This window comes from Dasypus novemcinctus, chromosome 2 (assembly GCF_030445035.2).
Source record: "Dasypus novemcinctus isolate mDasNov1 chromosome 2, mDasNov1.1.hap2, whole genome shotgun sequence".
Classification (NCBI taxonomy): Eukaryota; Metazoa; Chordata; class Mammalia; order Cingulata; family Dasypodidae; genus Dasypus; species Dasypus novemcinctus.
Window position 1 is genome coordinate 48,193,633 of NC_080674.1, and position 19,287 is coordinate 48,212,919.

The window sequence follows — 19,287 nt, forward strand, 5'->3', positions numbered from 1 at the left end:
ATTAGATTCACAATGTCCAGTATACATGCTAAATTTACCCAAAATATGAAGAATCAGGAAAATCCTTTCTCAAGAGTAATCAATTTCTCGACAGATACCAATTCCAAGATGACCCAACTGTAGTAACATAGAAGGATTTTAAAGGAGTTACTTTTAATGAGGTAAATTATGTTCAATATGGCAAAGAAAATATGCTCATAATGAATAAAAAGGTAGGAAAACTAAGCAAAGAGATTAAAATCTATATAAAAAATAGAATATTGGAACCGAAAAATTCAACCTTCTCAGTAAAACTTAAAGCAACACAATGGGAATTTTGGAGGAAAGAATTAGTTAATCTGAAGATAGATCAATAGCAATTATCCATCTGAAAAACAGAGAAAACAAGATTTAAAAAATAAAAAGAGGTCCTGGGACATGGAGCACAATCTCAAAAAATATATAAAATACGTGTAATTGGTATCCCAAAGGTGAGAAGAGAGAGAATGTGATAAAAGAGAAAATACAATGATCAAAATTTTCCCAATTTTAGTCAGACACAAATTTATAGATTCAGAGATGCTCAGTGAATCCTAAACTAGTATGAACAATAGCTCCATAGTTCTTAAAGAAATGAAAGCAATCAAAAAATTGTACCATAAAGCAAACTACAGGCCTACATGGTTGCATTGATGAATTTTAAGAAATATTAACAGAGAAATTACACCAATATTGCACAAAATATGTCATGAAAAAGAACAGACAAAATGTTTCCTAACTTATGAGACCAGCAAAAAGTCTGACAAAACAGAAAACTGTTTATCAATAGCCCTCATTAATATAGACACAAAATGACTATAAACCATTAGCATATGGGAGCAGATGTGGCTCAAGTGGCTGAGTGCCTGCCTCCCACACTGGAGATCCTGGGTTCGGTTCCTGGAGGCTCCTGAATAAACAAAAACAAACAACAAGCAAAACAAACAAAAAACCAACTCAGGGAAGGCAGTGTGAGCACGGGCTTCCCACATATGAGATCCCAGGTTCATTAGTTCCAATATATCCCAGGAATACCAGTATTTACAAAATAAATGAATGTAAATCATTACAGTAACAGACTAAAGAAGAAAAATCATATGAACATTTCAACAAATGCAGAGGAAGCACTTGATAAAACTCAATACCTTTATGAAAAAAATTTCTCAGTAAATTAGATATAGAAGGGAATTTTATTTAGTCTGATAAAAACCATGTATAAAAATCTACAGCTACATTATACTCACTGGTAAAATAATGCATATTTTCCCCCAGATATTGGGGACAAAGCAAGGATACTCCAAATCATCACTGCTATTAAATTTTGGATTATGCGTCCTAGTCATATAGTAACATAAGAATATAAATTTTAAGATATAGAGGTCAGAAAGGAGAAATAAAATTGCACTCACAGGCAACATGATTATTTATATAGAAAATTCTAAAGAACCTACAAAACATTCCTAGAACTAATAAGTTGATTTAATGATGATGCAGGATAATAGGCTGATATACAAAAATCGACCACGCTTTCGTAAGCCATCCAAACAATTGGAAACTAAATTATATATATATAAATATATATATAGAAGAATCCATCTGAAATCATGTCACAAGACATAATATATTTAGGGGTAAATTAAGTAACATATGTATGCAACTTTTACACTGAAAACAACAAACAAAAGATTCTTGAGAGAAATATGAAGACCTATATAAATGGAGAGGCATACCATGCTCATGAATTGAAAGACTCAACATTGTTAAGATGTTAATTCCCCCAAATTTTATCTATAACTTCAATGCAATCCAAATAATAATGCCAGTAGACTTATTAATAAAAATTTGCAAACTCTTCCATAGTAAGTCCTAATACCATATGATTGGTGTCCTCACAGGAAGAGGAAATTTGGACACAGCCAGATAGAGGGATATGATAGTCTTGTAACAGAGGCAGAGTTCTGGTACAAGTAGAAGTACACTATGGATTGCTGGTAAGAAATTGACAGCATACTACAGATTTGCATTTTGGACTTTTAACTTCCAAAAGTGTAAGGCAATTGTTTCTGTTGGTTTAAGTCACTCAGTTTATGACTTTTTCATGGTAACCCTAGGAAACTAAGCCACCATATCACAAATCATATCCTAAAATGAAAGCAAGATGGATTATTGTCCTAAAGGTAAAAGCTAAAATCATCAAGCTTTTAGGGAAAAAAAAAATTCATGAGAATTTTCTCATGAAGTATGTGTAAGCAAAGGTTTCTTAAGTTACAGAAAGCAATAACTATAAAATAATTGCTAAATTACTCTTTACTTAAAGTTAAAATTTACACTTACTAAAACATATGATTGAAGAAATGACTAGGCAAACCATAGGTTGACAGAAAATGTACAAAACCATTCATCTTACGTGGATTGATATCTAGTACATATAAAGGAAACTTATAGCACAATAAGCAAAGACAAACAGACCTATTAAAAATGGGCAAATGATTTGAACAGACACCTTTTAAAATAATATATACAGGCATCATCAGAATTCAGAGAAATGCGAATTAAACCTGATGTCAGCAATATAATTTGAAATGCATCAAAAAATGAGATTGGGTTGGTAGCTGGGTAAGAGAGATAGAGACATATGTGATAAGTAAGTAAAAGATAGAGACATTCTTGGTTCCCTGGTGAGGTGGTTGACCATCTTCTCCTCCTTGTTAGCTGACCTGAGTAAGTCCAAAGAATAGGGGAGTAGGAGTTGCAACTCTGCTGAGGCTCAGGGTCCAGCTGGCACATGGCCAGTCCAGAGATTCAAGTCTCTTGAGTGTACCTCAACCCCAATACCAACCACAGGTTCAGTAAAAGTGACAGAAGAGGCATGTATAGAAAGGTCACATCTGAGTCCAACTCCATCACACTCAGGAACACAAATTACAAAGTAGGACTCATTGACAAGGCACTGAACTCCAGAGACACATGCCATGACTGTAGAACATGTGTGTCTCTGTAGCCCTCAGGAGCACTAGTACCTGGGGTTGCATTTACTTTGGCTGTCTCTGGGATCCTGCTGAGGCATGCATAAGCATGACCCTCTGATGACCTGACTCATTTTGAAGTCTCTTAGCCATATAAACTCATTTGTCTTTACCATTTCCCCCTTTTATTCAAGGTCTTTTTCTAGTTGAATCACCAGTTAGTGGTTGGTAGTAATCCCTCGGCACCAGGGAGGATCATCCCTGGGAGTCATATTCCATGCTGGGGGGTAGGTAATGCATTTACATGCTGAGAGAGTGGCCATATTTGAGAGTGCCTACAACTCCAAGCAGGAGAATCTCATCCATCAACCATGTGGGATCTAAGCCCCCTCTCAATTTAGAGGTGGAGTGGACATAAGCATCCCAGGGTCCATAGAATGGAGGAATAAATATGGATTAGAGTGAATTAACTGGTATTCTACTATAAAGCTATAGTGACTAGCAATGGAAGAAACCATAGGATTGATGTGGAGAAAGTGGCCACTATAGTTGCTGAGGGCAGGGAGAGGGAAGAAGAGATGTGATGTGGTGGCATTTTAGGGAGTTGGAATTTTCCTAAATGATATTGCAGGGACAGATGCTGGACATTATATATCCTGCCATAACCCACTGAATGGACTGGGGGAAAGTGTAAACTACAAGTAAACTATAATCCATGCAGTGCAGCAGTGCTCCAAAATGTATTCACCAAATGCAATGAATGTGCCACAATGATGAAAGAAGTTGTTGATATGGGGGGTGGGGGTGGGGTATATGGGAACCTCTTCTATTTTTTAATGTAACATTTGTTTGTGGTCTATGTATCTTCAAAAAAACATTAAAAATAATTTTTAAAAAAGAGACATATAAATAAAGTACAGTAATATATTAATGGTTAAATATAAGTGATGGATGTAGGGATGTTTATTGTAAAATTTCTTCTATTTTGCTACAGTATGTTTGAAAATTTTTCATTATAAAAATCTTGGAAAATAGAACAACAAAATAATACAATGTAAGAATTCTAATGCCAATGAGAAACAGATAAACAAACAAACAAGAAAATTCCTCACCTCTCAATCCCTCTATGCTTCCCCCACTGTACATAGCTGCTGTTTCCAGCTGTTCTAGCTAAAGTGTATAATCAATGGCTTTTAGTATAATCACAATGTTGTACACTCATCATCTCAAAAATCTTAGAACAAATGTATTACTCCAAAAAGAAAGATTCTACACCCCTTAACAGTCCTTCCTCAGACCTACATAGCCACTGATCTCCTTCAAATCTTTATAAATTGATTTATATTTACATTTTATATAAATGGAATTATACAATATGTAATACACTGTATCTGGTCTCCTTCACTTAGTTTAATGCATTTTCTTGTCTGATATTAACATTTTGCACTACTAACATTTGTTCAACTTCAAAGAGAAATGGTCTTATAGATGCAATTCTATCCATATTCATATTTCACATAATATATTTAGTTCAAAATAGGGCAATCTTACAGTATTTGTCCTTTTGTGTCTGGCTTGCTTCACTCAGCATAACATCCTCCAGGTTCATCTATGTTGTCATATATTTCATGACTTCATTTCTCCTTAGTGCTGCAATTTATTCCATTGTGTGTATACTCTACAATTTGTTCATTCATTCATCAGTTGATGGACACATGGGTTGTTTCCAACTTTTGGCAATCGTGAATAATGCCACTATGAACATTAGTGTGAAGATATCCATTCATATTACTGCTCTCAGTTTCTTCTGGGAATTTACTTAGCAATGGTATTTCTGGATCTCCTGGCAAGTCTATATTCAACTTTGGAGGAAGATTTTTATAGGCAAAAGTAAGCACACATGCAAAGACCCTGAAGTGGCAGCATACCTGGCACATTTGAAAGAAAAAATGGAGCCCAGTGAAGCTGGAACAGAATGTGAAGGGAAAGGGCAACAAGAGATCAGGCCAGAGAGGTAAAGTGTTGGGGGGAGGCAGGTGATGCAGGATCCATGGTACATGTGAGTAAAGGCTTTGACGTTTACTCTGAAGGAAGTGAAGAATGACTGTTATTTTGAGAAGAGTGATATGCTTTGTCTTAAATTAAATAGAGGGAAGCAGGTGTGGCTCAAGCAGTTGGATGCCCACCCACCACATGGGAAGTCCCAGGTTCAATTCCTGGTGCCTCAACAAATCACAGTCACAGACGAAGCCGGTATGAAGAAACAGACCTCCCGTCAATCTGCAACGCATGCTGAACTGCTGAGAGGGAGCCGAGTCCTGCCTTTTTGTTTGGTTGGTTCCTTTTTTTTCTTTTCTTTTCTTTTTTTAAAGAAAATACCTCCTAAAGAAGATGAGCAAGACAGTGAGCAAGACAGTGAACTGACATGAGAAGATGATGTGATGGGCCGACATGGTGAGCTGACATAATAAATTGACACAATGAGATGACTCAATGAGAGACACAACAAGCAGGGAGTAGATGTGGCTCAAGTGATTGGGCATCTCTCTCCCACATGGGAGGTCCTGGGTTCAGTTCCCACTACTTCCTAAAATAGGAGATGAACAGACACTGAGTGCAAACAACAAGGGTGTGTGGGTGGGGGTGAGAAATAAACAAAATTAATTAAAAAGAATTTCTCTGATAGTTTGTTGAAAATAGTTGCAAGGAAACAAAGCTAGAAGCAGAGAGACTATTTTGGCAGTGAAGGCCATAATCCAGAGAAAAAGATATTACCTTGGGCTGAACATTGTAATATTGATGGTGAGGAGAAGTGATTGTATCCTGGATATATATTAAAGTATAATCAATTCAAGGTGCTGATGTTTGTGTAGAATGAGAGAAAGAATAGCCAAGAATGGCAACATTCTTTTTATTCCTGAGCAAATGGAAAAATTGGGACTGTGTAGGACAGAGAGAAAGAGGGGAGAACTGCTGAAGTAAAAAATTTCCTTGGCTCCAAAAAGGGGAATGAGATCTAGTTTACATGTGAGGGGATTGGAATAGACATTTCATTTGTAATGTGAAATAAGACATGGTATATGGTACAGATAATGATGGGTAGTAGATTTGTTTGCTAAAGGTCTATTGTCATATGCCCTTGTCTTATCCCTTTCCTACACAACTACTTACCTCCACTTTATCATAGATTTAGCCCATATAGGCTTCAGCTCACAACCTTCCTCTCCCCCACAATTACTTTTTTTTTATTTTATAAAGGGTATTTATTTGGGGCAGGAGCTTACAGATACCAGGCCATAAAGCTAAGTTACTTCCCTCACCAAAATCTATTTGGAGCAAGATGGCTGTTGACATCTGTGAGGGTTCAGGCTTCCTGGGTTCCTATGTTCCTGAGGCTTGCTTTTCTCTGGGTTCAGGGTTCCTTTCTTCCTGGTACTGGCTTCTCTTTCCTCTGTGAGCTGACTTCCCCGGTCTCCAGCTTAAGTCTTCAGCATAAAACTCCAACATCAAAACTCCAACATCAGAAGCCCTCACCCACAATTTCCTGTAAGCCTATCATCCAGTCTCTGGCTCTCTGAGACAGCTTGATTTGCTTATTTCATATCAGAGAGGTCATGTAGTATTTGTCCTTCAATGCCTGGCTTGCTTCACTCACAATAAGGTCCTCAAGATTCGTCAATGTTATCCCATGTGTTAGTACTGTATTCCTTCTTATAGCTGAGTAGTATTCCATTGCATGTATATACCACATTTTGCTTATCCATTCATCTGTTGATGGACATTTGGGTTAATTCCAACTTTTAGCAATAGTGAATAATGCTGCTATGACCATTGGTGTGCATATATTGGTTTGTATACTTGTTTTCAGTTCTTCTGGGTATATACCCAACAGTGGAATTGCTGGGTCACATGGCAAATCAAAGGGGAGGAACACTGGTATGGGGTGTTACTGATGAGGGACACATGGTTGGGAGGGAGTTCTCCAGGACATGTATATAGGGTATATAAAAATATTCAGATATTTGTTGGGTATTTGCATAGTAGGTAGAGTTACAAATGACAACTGAGGGAGTGCTGAGTTCCTACCCAGGGGAGCTCTGTCACATTTCCCAATGGAACAGCAACAATCCCCCAAGTGCAAAGGCAAAGACCAGTGGAGAAGGATGGTCCAATGATGAGCCCTTGATGCTGATGACTATGCTTATGAGCCTGTGTGCCTGAAATTTCAACTTGGCCTAGAATTGCAGGGTGCCTAAGCATTGTCTCCTGAAAGCCTCCATGTTGCTCAAATGTGGCCACTCTCTAAACCAAACTCAGCATGTAAAAGCATTACCTTCCCCATAGCATGGGACATGACTCCCAGGGATGAGCCTCCTTGCCACCAAGGAATTACTACCAATCACCAGCTGGTGATGCAACTAGAAAAAGATCTTGAATAAAAGGTGGAAATGGTAAAGACAAGTGAGTTTATATGACTAAGAGACTTCAAAATGAGTTGGAATGTCATCAGAGGGGTTGAGTTTATGCATGTCTCAGGAGGACCCCAGAGATAGCTAAAGTAGATGCAACCCTGGTAGTGGTGCTCTTGAAGGCTATGGAGACACACAGGTTCTATGGTCAAGGCAGATGGCTTTGAAGTTCAGTGTCTTGTTAGTGGGTCCTACTTTGGAATTTGTGCTCTTGAGTGTGATGGAGTTGGACTCAGATGTGACCTTTCTACACATGCCTCTTCTGTCACTTTTACTGGTTTGTGGTGGGGTTGATGTATACTCAGGAGACTTGAGTCTCTGGACTGATCATGTGCTTTCTGGGCCCTGAGCCTACTGCAACACCTACTCTCCAGTTCATTGGACTTACCCAGGTCAGCTAACAGGGAGGTGAAGATGGTCAAACACCACACCAGGGAACCGAGAGTGCCTACAACTGCAAGTGGGAGAATAGCACCCATCAACCATGTAGAATCTAAGCCCCCTCTTGATTTAGAGATGGAGTGGACATCACCATCCCAGGGTCCACAGGATAGAGGAATAAAATATGGATTAGAGTGGACTTATTGGTATTTTTCTACTATAGAACAATTGTGACTCTAACAATGGAAGAAATTGAATCATTGATGTGGAGACAGTGGCCCCTGTAGTTGCTGAGGTGAGGGAGAGGGAAGAAGAGATGTGATATGGGGGCATTTTAGGTACTTGGAGTTGTCCTAAATGATATTGCAGGGACAGATGCTGGACATTATATATCCTGTCATAACCCATTGAATGGACTGGGGGAGAGTGAAAACTACAATGTAAACTATAACCCATGCAGTGCATCAGTATTCCAAAATGTATTCACCAAATGCAATGAATGTGCCACAATGATGAAAGAGGTTGTTGATGTGGGAGAAGTGTGGGTGGGTGGGGGGTGGGGTATATGGGAAACTTTTATATTTTTTAATGTAACTTTTTTTTTGTGATCTATGCATCTTTTCAAAAAAGACAATTAAAATAATTATTCAAAAACAAAAAAAAGAAAAGAAGAAATAAAGTCGTAAAACATATAACAACATGAATGAACCTGGAAGACATTATGTTGGGCAAAGCAAGCCAGACACAAAAGGATAAATACTGTATGATTGTGTTACCATGAACCAAATACATTGTGTAAAATATTATATGATTCAAAAAAATTTTATATGTGTCCAGTACATTTAAAGGAGAAATGTATGTTTTTATTCAACTGTTTTGTTTTCAGTTTTTAATTGTTTATATTTTCACTTATTAAATGTACAAAATAAAGTTAAAAAAGAAATATAATTTAAAAAGTCTATCTAAAAATAGACTCTATTTTCTCAGTGAAATAGGAAGCATGACTTTTTACCTTTTAAAATAAAAAATATGCATATTCTGTGTCCCAGAGATCCCACTCTGGGGTACCTACCCTAAAGATATAAAGAAATAAAAATAAAAAATAAAAGAGATAAAGCATAGGAGGACATAGGTACAAGATTTTTTAGTGTAGCCTTATTTCAGTGTCATAGAAAAAGAATCATCTTTAATGTTCATTATTCACAGGGAAATGACAATATATTTTGGGTCATCTAATTATTGAGCACTTTTCTCTGGTTTGAAAATGAGCTTTATATTTATATGTATATAATATATACATTTATAATTATCTAGAGGGATGGTCATGTAATACATTTAATTAAGAAAAGGAAGGTAAAAAGTATTGTGTATAATATTATCATTTTTAATAAACAAAAACAAATCCTACATATACATCCATGTTTGTGAAAATATGGTAAAGATGTTAAGAATAAACAACTAACAATTTTAACATTGGTTACTTGAGGGAGTATAAATGGAGGAAAGTTTGGGGGAGATTTAGATTTTATTTTCTCTTTATATCCTTGCATTGCCTCAATTGTGATAAGAAGCACATACTGCTGCTTGATAAACACTTTCTAAAGAAAAGTCATTTTTTATAAAGCTGTAATCACTATTTTGGTATAAAAGATTTTATGCATTACATTAGTCAGCCAAAGGGGTGCTGATGCAAAGTACCAGAAACTGGTTGGTTTTTATAAAGGGTATTTATTTGGGGTAGGAGCTTACAGATACCAGGCCATAAAGCATAGGTTACTTCCCTGACCAAAGTCTATTTCCATGCGTTGGAGCCAGATGGCTGCTGACATCTGCCAAGGTTCAGGCTTCCTGGGTTCCTCACTTCTTAGGTCTTGCTTCTTTCTGGGCTCAGCGTTCCTCTCTTCCTGAGGCTTGCTTCTTTTTCCTCTGTGGGCTTACTTTCCGGGGCTCCAGCTTAAGACTTCAGCATCAAACTCCAACATTAAAACTCCAGACAAAAAGCCTCCAACTTTGTCTTTTGCCATGCCTTTTATCAAAACCCTACTGATGTGGCCCAATAAAAGCCCTAATCATAATTTAATCAGATAACAGTTTACAAAAATAATCCAATAGCTATTTTTGGAATTCATAACTATATCAAACTGCTATACACATATACCTAATGATTATTTTGAGGTGTATTTTTTCTTCTTAGATTGTTTTAGTTCTTGCTTAATTTGTTATAGATAGGTACAGTTGATTATAAATCCCACTTGGAAAATCATTGTTATTGAATGCTTCTTTAATGTCTTACAGCTTTTATATGACATTTGTAAAGCTATTTTTAAAGTATAAAATCTTATTGATGCCATGTTTTCATAACTAATAATACCTTTTATCATAATGCAATTACTGTCCCTAGATAGTTTAATTTTTTTCTTTGATTAATTCATTCTGAAGTTAATATTTTCAATTCTATCTTATTTTTGTATGGTTTTAATTGTTAAATCTTGTTCCAACTACTTATTTACTCTCTGAATCCTTCTGCTTTGGATTTATATGGTAGGTAATATGTGGCTGGATTTTAGTTTTTATTTTTATGTTACATTACAATTTAATCTAATTGCACAAAAATGTGGCATATTACAATTTTCTCAATTTCTCAGAACAAAGTTATGCATGTCTCCAAATGATTCGATTCTGTACTGTTACATCTAAACTATGTTGTGAACTTTACATCATGATGGATGGATGAATCCGTTTAGAATTCCCATGCAATAGCTAAAGTTATATAAAAAGTAAGCAATTTTTTGAACTTTGAAAAGGTTTTCATGCTAACATAAAAGTCTTTTTTATTGGCAATTTACTTTGGTTACAATGCACCAGACTTGCTATACTTTAAAATATTGGTTACCATCATGCACCCTCAACTGGCTTCTACTCCTAAGAAATGGATTACTAACAATCATTTGGGTGACTACCAAAAATTCCCTTCACTTCAAAAGATTAAATACATACTCTATTATTTGTTATAAAGTAAGAATTGTGTAACCAACTGCTTTCCATGGTACCAGAATTGTAACCGTGGATTTGACTGACTATATTACACAATTATGCTAATATTTTATTAGTTCAAAACCACTTTACAAGAAAATTTAAGTATGGCTTCCAATAGGAATGTTATACCTTGGACTTGGTACCAAGCTCACAGATTGAGTTTTGCAAGGAAAAGCAGGTTTTCAAGTTAAGCAACAATTTGTAATCAAAACATTAATGTCATACAACATATTACAGATGACAGCATGAAAGAAATCCTATACAGTAATTCAAAGTACAGCTCCACACTGTTCCCTAAAACGGTAATGGTATCTCAATTAAGTCTGTTATTAAACATCTATATACTCATACATAGCAATCACAAAAGGAACTTAAGACCTAAAGCAAAGGTAACTTTCTTGAAATAGATTCTACACCAACTAGGCAACTCTGCCCAATGTGAAGACCAGCTGGAGTTTTAAAAACCTCTGTTATAATTTAATAGTGCAGATTTGAGTTTTCTAAAACAGCTGGCTTGTGTTCATAGCTGCTTTTAAAGACTGCTTAACTACAATTGCATACTATATTCCAGCTAAGGACAAAACCAAAGACCTTAATTTTTGCCAGTTTTGTTTCCATAGTATTAAAACATTACAACTTATTTAGCTGGGCATGATTTAGAAGTTTATTATCAGTCTATGCAAGACTAAAAATTCAAATCAATTCAATTTTGCTTAAGGGAACATTGTAAAATCACAAATTCTTGGTATAACAACACGCCTCATATGATCAGTTTCTGACCATAGAGAATTACATCTTCATGTGTGTCATGTTATAAGAAACAGTAAGCAAATTTTAACAGCTGAAACATCTTAAAAATGCACCACGCTTATGACGTCTCAACCAGAAGTTGAATTTCTATACATACTGCGGTCAAATGAAGTTATTTCCCGTACACCCCTCCTCTTGCAAACTGATTTCTCTTTCCTTTCGTTTGACCTAGAATGCCTTGGAGACCTACAGAAGGATCAGGACTGCTTGTGATCCCCCTGCCCCCAAACAGTGATCTTTTTTTTCCAATCTCTAGAAAGAGACCTGCTCTGGCTGCGCAGGAAGCTTCTCCTTGGAGAAATGCGGCCGAGGTGGATCATTATCCTTTGATAATGATCAGGGCTACACCCGAGACGGAATAGGGCCTTGATTACGACTTCTTTTTCCACCATTCGACAGTTCCACTCTGCCACAGCAGCCACAGTGTTCTTCCATCTAGTTCTTGGAGAGCATCTCGGGGATCTTTAAATTCAACAAAAGCAAAGCCAGGAGGGTTTCTAGCAACCACACACTTCAGCCTAGGCCATAATATCCAAAAGCCCTTTTCAATTCAGTATTGTTACCATTGTTTCCAAAATTACCCACATAAACTTTACAGTCCAGTGGGTGGGATTCACATTGCATTTCGAGATCTTGGGTTGAAATGCAGAGATTCAAACCCACACACTCAAATGGATGAGCCTGTCCTCTCTGGTAAGGTTCTCCTAGATGCTCTGGTCTGCCCGGTGTGCAGGAAATGGTGCTGGATTTTCCATTTAATCTAATCCATGCCATTTTGCCTTGATGGTAATGGGTGGATTTACACTATGTTCAATCATTATAAAATTATCTTGTTATATCAATTTATTTGTCATCCCAGATAGTTTTTGTTACATTTCTTTTTGTGTTTTTCTTAAGAATTTTATCTCTAGTTTTATGGATTTTGCAAATGATTGGTAATTACAGTATCTTATTTCTAATTTTTGTTGTGATTGACTTAAATGCTCTCCCATAATAATTTTAATACAATGTTTTCTTGTTACAACAATATATATTTAATCAATCATGTACAAAAACTGTTTTAAGGAAACCAAATTTATATACATACATGAAAATCACCTCTAAGGCCACCACAATGGACATAGTCAATCCCTGACCCAGACGTCCTCAGACACCTTTGACTGTTTCTGTGAGTCCCATTGCCAGTTTGCTGTGCTTTTGCTTCCAACAACCCGTCCTGGTGTTCAGGGGAGGACTGCCTCCTTCTGCCTGGAGCTGGACATGGCTGTGTCTTTGTCAGCCTGGAGTAACACTTGACTAATAATGGTCTGGTGCAGCACAAGAGTAGGAAAGCCAGCTCTCTTACCTCAGGGTAGGACAATTTGGAGGTATAGCCTATATTCCAAATATCTCTAATGGAATCAAGTTGCAGTTATCTTCTGGGGTAGGATGCTTTGTCTGAAGTTGTGCTCCTGTTTGCACTTCCCACCCAGTCTTACTTTTCCCACTCCCTTACTGGTTCACTTGCACAGGGATTCTTGTCTCTGGGTCTATTTCAGGGAAGCAAGTTGCACTAAAAATAAATAATGCTATTAAATTCCCAACCTGTCATAATCAGACCTTTACTCTTTAGGCCTCTTCTTTTTGTTGGGTGAAAAACAATGAAATTGTTTCAGAAGGGGAGTAGTGACTTAGTCTCCTGTCAAAGTTCTTAGATTTAATATTAATCTTCAGGTGATAATTGCTTAATCTACACCAATGACTGTAATGGTTAAAATTCAAAATTCAAATAGCAAATTGAGTCAGTAAAGTATAGATGTAGGAAAAGTCAAGACCTATCTGCTTTTTCAAGTCAAGTTATATTTGTAACCATGTATTTCATATTTCTAGAAATCTTCTCTGATGGAATTAATTTCTATCCTAGCTAACTTGGTTAAAGCAAATGTGCTTACTGTGTGCTCTGTCTTAGGTCCATTAAATACAATGGCTTGTCTCACCTTAAACCCCACCTAGAAAAAGGATACCAAAGGCCCTCATAATTGTAATTTTTCTACACTATCTCCCATGTCTCCTTCTGACCTATTTTTCTTGGTGTAGACTTCCTGGATTATTTATTGTCTGTCTTGGCATTGCACTTCAGGGTTCTTTGGTTTAACAGTATATTTGGGCACATTTCTCCAAATTGACATGTGGCATCTCTACTTGGAACACAAATTAGTACTTGGACTCTGGCACCATATACCACAGATGTAATCAAGAGGCACTTCTACCTTCTGAAGCAGCCCCTCAAACTCAGCCAGCTAAGTCAGGCTTGTTCAGCCTTTCTTTCAGAAAGGTGGACTGGAAAGTTGCCACTTATTGACTTTCCAAAATGTCATTGCTTAACCAGTGTTTTGAAGATTAAGATGCACAAAACTTAGAATCTTTCTTATGGTTACAATTCTAAAATACACTATCTTCATTTTCACCCTTATTTTTAGTTTTCTGTTCTTGAGTTCATCTTGAAAATATTATAATCTACTTGCATTTGTTCTAATCTTACTTCTGATCTTGATTTTAAGAACTCTTTAGCAATGAAATCAGAGTATAAAGTTTCTAAGAGTTATTATTATTATTATTTAGGAGGTACTGGGGATTGAACCCAAGACCTCACATATGGAAAACAGGTGTTCAACCACTGAGTTATTTCTGCTCCCCAATGAGAAGTGGTTTTTTTCATTTGTTCATTTATTTGTTTTCTTTTATTTTTAGGAGGTACTGGGGATTGAACCTGGGGCCTCATACATGGGAAGCAGGCCCTCAGCCATTGAGCTACACCTGTTCCCCTCCAAGTATTATTTTTATGTTCTAGATGTTCTCTTAAATTTTAGAGGAATTAGCTTTGTACTCAATGCTCTGAAGGCTATCAAAAGAATAACAAATAGTACTTACATTAAGGTAATTTATAGCTAATGTAAAGAGTATTATATCTGACTTATATATTGCAAATTCATATTTTTTTCTATGTGCTTTGGAGGTGTACATGTTTGATGAGTGAATCAATTTTTTGAATGAATTCCTGTCAATCTTTACTCAAGATTTACCTCTTATCTGGAATTTCCTTCTTTGTTCTCTAATCTTACAGAAATTCCAGGCAGTGGTCAGACTTATCTCAGATTCCTAACCAGGATCCCAGAAGGATTGGAGTTGAGGTATGGGTATAACCGGTCAAAAGATAAAGCAACACTATTACCGAAACTATCTATTTGCTCCCACTGACTTTATTGCTGGTTGAAGGGTTTTCTTGTGAGTGGAAAACTTTACTTTGTCCAAAATGTTAAACATTCATTTGTAACTCATGGTTAAATGGAAGGCTCTAAAAGCCAGGGTTCAGCGAGAACGTGAAACCATTGCAGAGTTTGCAAATTCAGCAACATGGACTGAGCATCACAATGCAAGGGTAGTTTTGGGTGTGGTGTGGCACCAGGTCCTGAAATCAAACTCTATTTAGCTATTCTGGAAGCTTGTATAGACCCTGGGGACCTGAAAGATCCTTTATATGGACTGGAAGAGCTTTTTCACTATATTCTAAAACACTATGGGCTATGGCAGGCACAGCCAAAAATCCAGCAAAAATTCATGAATTGTTCCTGGAAAGTAACTTCCCAAGTAGTTATTACATTTCCTAGCTCTCCTTATCATTAAGTGTTACCATGTGACTGAATTCTTTCCAACAAAATATGATAGGATGTAATATTTCTACTTCCAGGCCTGGCTCATAAAACTCTCACATGGTATTCATCCATACTATTTTCTCCTTCCTGATGCCTGAAAGGGAGACCTCTCCCAGGATACCTTAGAGCCAAATGCTGAAGATGGTAAAACATTCATTAGTCCTAATCCCTGAATGACTATATGCAAGATGGCTGCCACCAACATGCTCTCCCACCTAGTCCTGTGACATGATCAAGAAATACACTTTTGTATTCAGCTTTATAACTTTTGAGTCTATTTGGTATATTGTGAGCTTAGTCTAACCAGTAAAGAAGACCATGTCATCCTGCTATGGGACCCTACCTCTTCCAGTTGAATTACCTATAGCAGGACAGAACAAGCAATCATGTCAGGTGAGGACTGAGAACATGGGCATTGCAAATAAACAGGAAGTAATATGCATAGTAACGGGAGTAGAAGCCAGTGTTAGGCAATCAGACTAGCAGCGATGGTGAAGGTAGAATTCAGAATAGCAGAGGATAGAGGGGAGTTACAGTTCAAAATGCTATTGGAGTGCATACTAAAACCCTTTTTGTTGTTAAAGGGGTGGGAAGGGTCAAGTATTTGAGTTCCTGAATACACAGGCAAGAAGTTGGCAACCATATTCAAGAATTAATTTTAATGGGACCTATGATGTGCCATAGATTGATGAGGCATGTATGCAATGTATTATGCTAACCTAAAATCAGACACAAAACAGGCATTCAACACATGCTTGTTCATTCCAAGAAAACCTGGCAGAGGTTGCTGGCCTTTTATGACTAGTCCTGAAGTTGCTTTGCACGACTTCTGCTGTTCTCTATTAGTTGAAGCAGTCACACAGCCTCCCAGATTCAGGGAAAGGGGAGGTAGACTCTATTAATTGATGGGAGGAGTCACAAAAAAATTTCTTCCAAATTTTAAACCTTCTGATACAAGTTATTTTGTTTTATTTTTAGCTTCTGAGCCAGGCACTTAAAATTAGGACTATCACTTTATGGTGAACATTAATTCAATAAATGAAAAGATGAGGAGGCAAAGAAGAAAATCAAGTACATTTTTTATGCTAAGCATCATGAGAGAGAGGATTTTCTTCATAATATAACCTTTCCTAATTGAAGGAAAATATAAAGGAAGGAGTATAGGCTCGGGAATTTAAAAAAGCCTGTGTTTGGTTTATTAAGCATCTGTTTGTATATGTTTCTTTTAAAAGATAGCCCTTTTAACAGCTTTTTAGTTTGGCTGGTTATAACACATAGTCAACCAAGAGACTTAATTTGTGAGTAAAAGAATGCAATTCTTTTTTTTTCATCTCCCTTCACCCCCCATTGTCTGCTTTCTGTGTCCATTTGCTGTGTGTTCTTCTGTGTCTGCTTGTTTTCTCTTTAGGTGGCACCAGGAACTGATCCTGGACTCTTCTGGAGTAGGAGAGAGGTGCTCAATCTCTTGTGCCACCTCAGCTCCCTGCTCTGCTGAGTCTCTTATTATTATTTTTTGTTGCATCGTCTTGCTGTGCCAGCTCTCCTCATGAGCCAGCACTGTGCAGGCCAGCTTGCCACGTGGGCCAGCTTACCTTTGCCAGGAGGCCATGGGGATCAAAACCAGTTGCCCAGGAGCCCAGTTGCTTGAGCTACATCTGCTTCCTGAGAACACAATTCTGTTTCATGAAAATCAAGTAGTTCCATCCTTCATTTGTGTTGTAACCAGAATAGTTTCAGTGGTTTTGTTCTGAAGTAACAGTCTAACCATAGCTAACTAACTTACAAACGTATGAGTGAAGATGGCCTGGGGAAATCTCTCAAATGCATTTGAAAAAACAGCTCATTGAATTGGATTTACTGTGGATATGTAGATTATCAGACTGATACTGACCTATAATATCCAAGCAGATAAACTTGTATTCTTCATGTGATACAATAAAATCTATTTATTTCTACCACAGGTTCTTAGCTTTGGCTGGACATTAGTGTTAATTAGGGAACTTGTTAAAAGATAGCAATGCCTGCTCTCTGCCTAGACCAATTGACCCCAGTTTCTGGGGAAGGACCTGGCATGTTTAGTTTAGTTTTGTTTTAATTCATGAAGTGACTTTAATTTGTACCAGTCTTTTTTTTTTTTAATTTGAGAGTTTATTAAAAATAATAAGGAACTTAAAAAACAGTAATATTTGAGAACTAGAAAAAATATATAAAATTGGTTTTTAAATGCCTGATTTTGAGTTTAGAACCCAGGTCCCTATAGATAATAAGCAGCCATTCTTGAGAACCACTGATCTAGACTACAAATTGCAACATGGGATCAGTTGGGCTTGGGCTGAAGCCAGCCTGCTAATCAGTCTTGCTAGGCTAGCTCAGAGTCTTTTTAAAAAAATAATTTGAGTTTGTAATGCTTCAATATAGGTATCTACTTTACAGTTTACCATAGGTTCTTCTCCTTACTTCTGACTGCTTTATAAATTAGTACTACCTTCCTGTTTCTGATGGTTTATGAGTTTATGATCCCTGGATTCTAGACAATAAAGTATTTGTGCCAATTTTATATACAGGCTTTAGGCTGAGGGACTGAGAATAAGGCAAGAATATTGGGATGTGGACTTGGTAGTATGAGGAGCACACCAAAATCCAGGCAGACTGGCACTTAGGAAAACATTGATACTGATCATTCCAAAAGGCATGAATTCAGATAGAATCAGAAAAAAATAAATTTCTTCTCTTCCAGAGTTAGAAGAGGAGATAGATGATAACTGTGGTGGTTTCCGTGTCTTGAAAGATGTGTGTTAATAGTTTCTTCTTGTTAATAATTATCTTTTCAGTTTACCAGTTTCTTAATTTTATCTGATTCTTCTAAATTAACTTAAGAATTTGTAATTTGACCCCAAATACCTGTCTGTAGCCACTGTTTTAGAAATTTGAGAGACAGAACACTTTTAGATTTACAGTCACAATAATTTATTTCTTAAATGCCTTAGCAATAATGTCTAGAGAACTTTGATAATTGTTTGAGTTGCACAATGATGTCATTCACATTTTATTACTGTAATTTTAAACTAATAGTTCACTCTTGCCTTTAAGTATGTACTTTTGTTGGGATAATAGAACTATAAAACCATCTCTAGTTACTGTCTACCAACTTTAAAAGAAGTATTCCCTGAAAAATAATTTAAAAGATAGAGCTCTTTATGAGTAGTCCAAACTGCATCGGACAATTGTCACAGATATTTTGTAGGCTTAAGTTGGTCCAAGCAATAGAATTTGTTATAGATGGATGAAAAGTGACTTAGTTTTGAGTTCTTCTTTCCATATCATAAACCAACAATTGTCATTCTACTTCTGCTTCCATGGAGGATGCTGTCTGTACGGTTAGACCAACATTGTTATCACTCACAAGTAAATGTCTTAAGTGAAATCAGCTAACATACAAAGAATTGAAACATATTTTAAGTAACTGTTAGCATACTTATAGCAGTAAAATAAAAAAATAACAACTTTGTTTTCTGATGATGACAGACGAAGTGCTGAGAGTTCCAAAATAAGCCTGTACCAACATATTTAACTATTCAATTACTCTGTTCATTATGTCAGTTAAGTCCAATGGAGCTGTATTGCAATAAGAATGTTTCTAGTATGTGGTTACAAATCCCTCTTTTTAATGTTTAAATATGCTAAGAGGTGACATTGATAAAATGGCTTAAGAAGGATGATGTAAAACCTAGATGATGTAAAATCACAGGATATTAGTCTATTTGTTGCCATTTTGGGTAATAAAATCTATCTGAAAATTTCTCAACATTCAAAATAAGTAAATTATTGAGAAATTTTAGCTGAACATTGTTCACAGAAGTCTTGAGCATATAGAATTTCCCTGAATTGGATTGGTACTTGATATTAATAACATCT

General features: G+C 36.5%; 1 pseudogene; it reads right to left on the reverse strand.

Annotated features, from left to right (window-relative positions):
- LOC101444373 (serine/arginine-rich splicing factor 3 pseudogene) overlaps window positions 1–12,304 on the reverse strand; it is a 28,670-nt pseudogene extending 16,366 nt beyond the window's left edge.
- Between the last annotated feature and the right edge of the window lie 6,983 nt (window positions 12,305–19,287).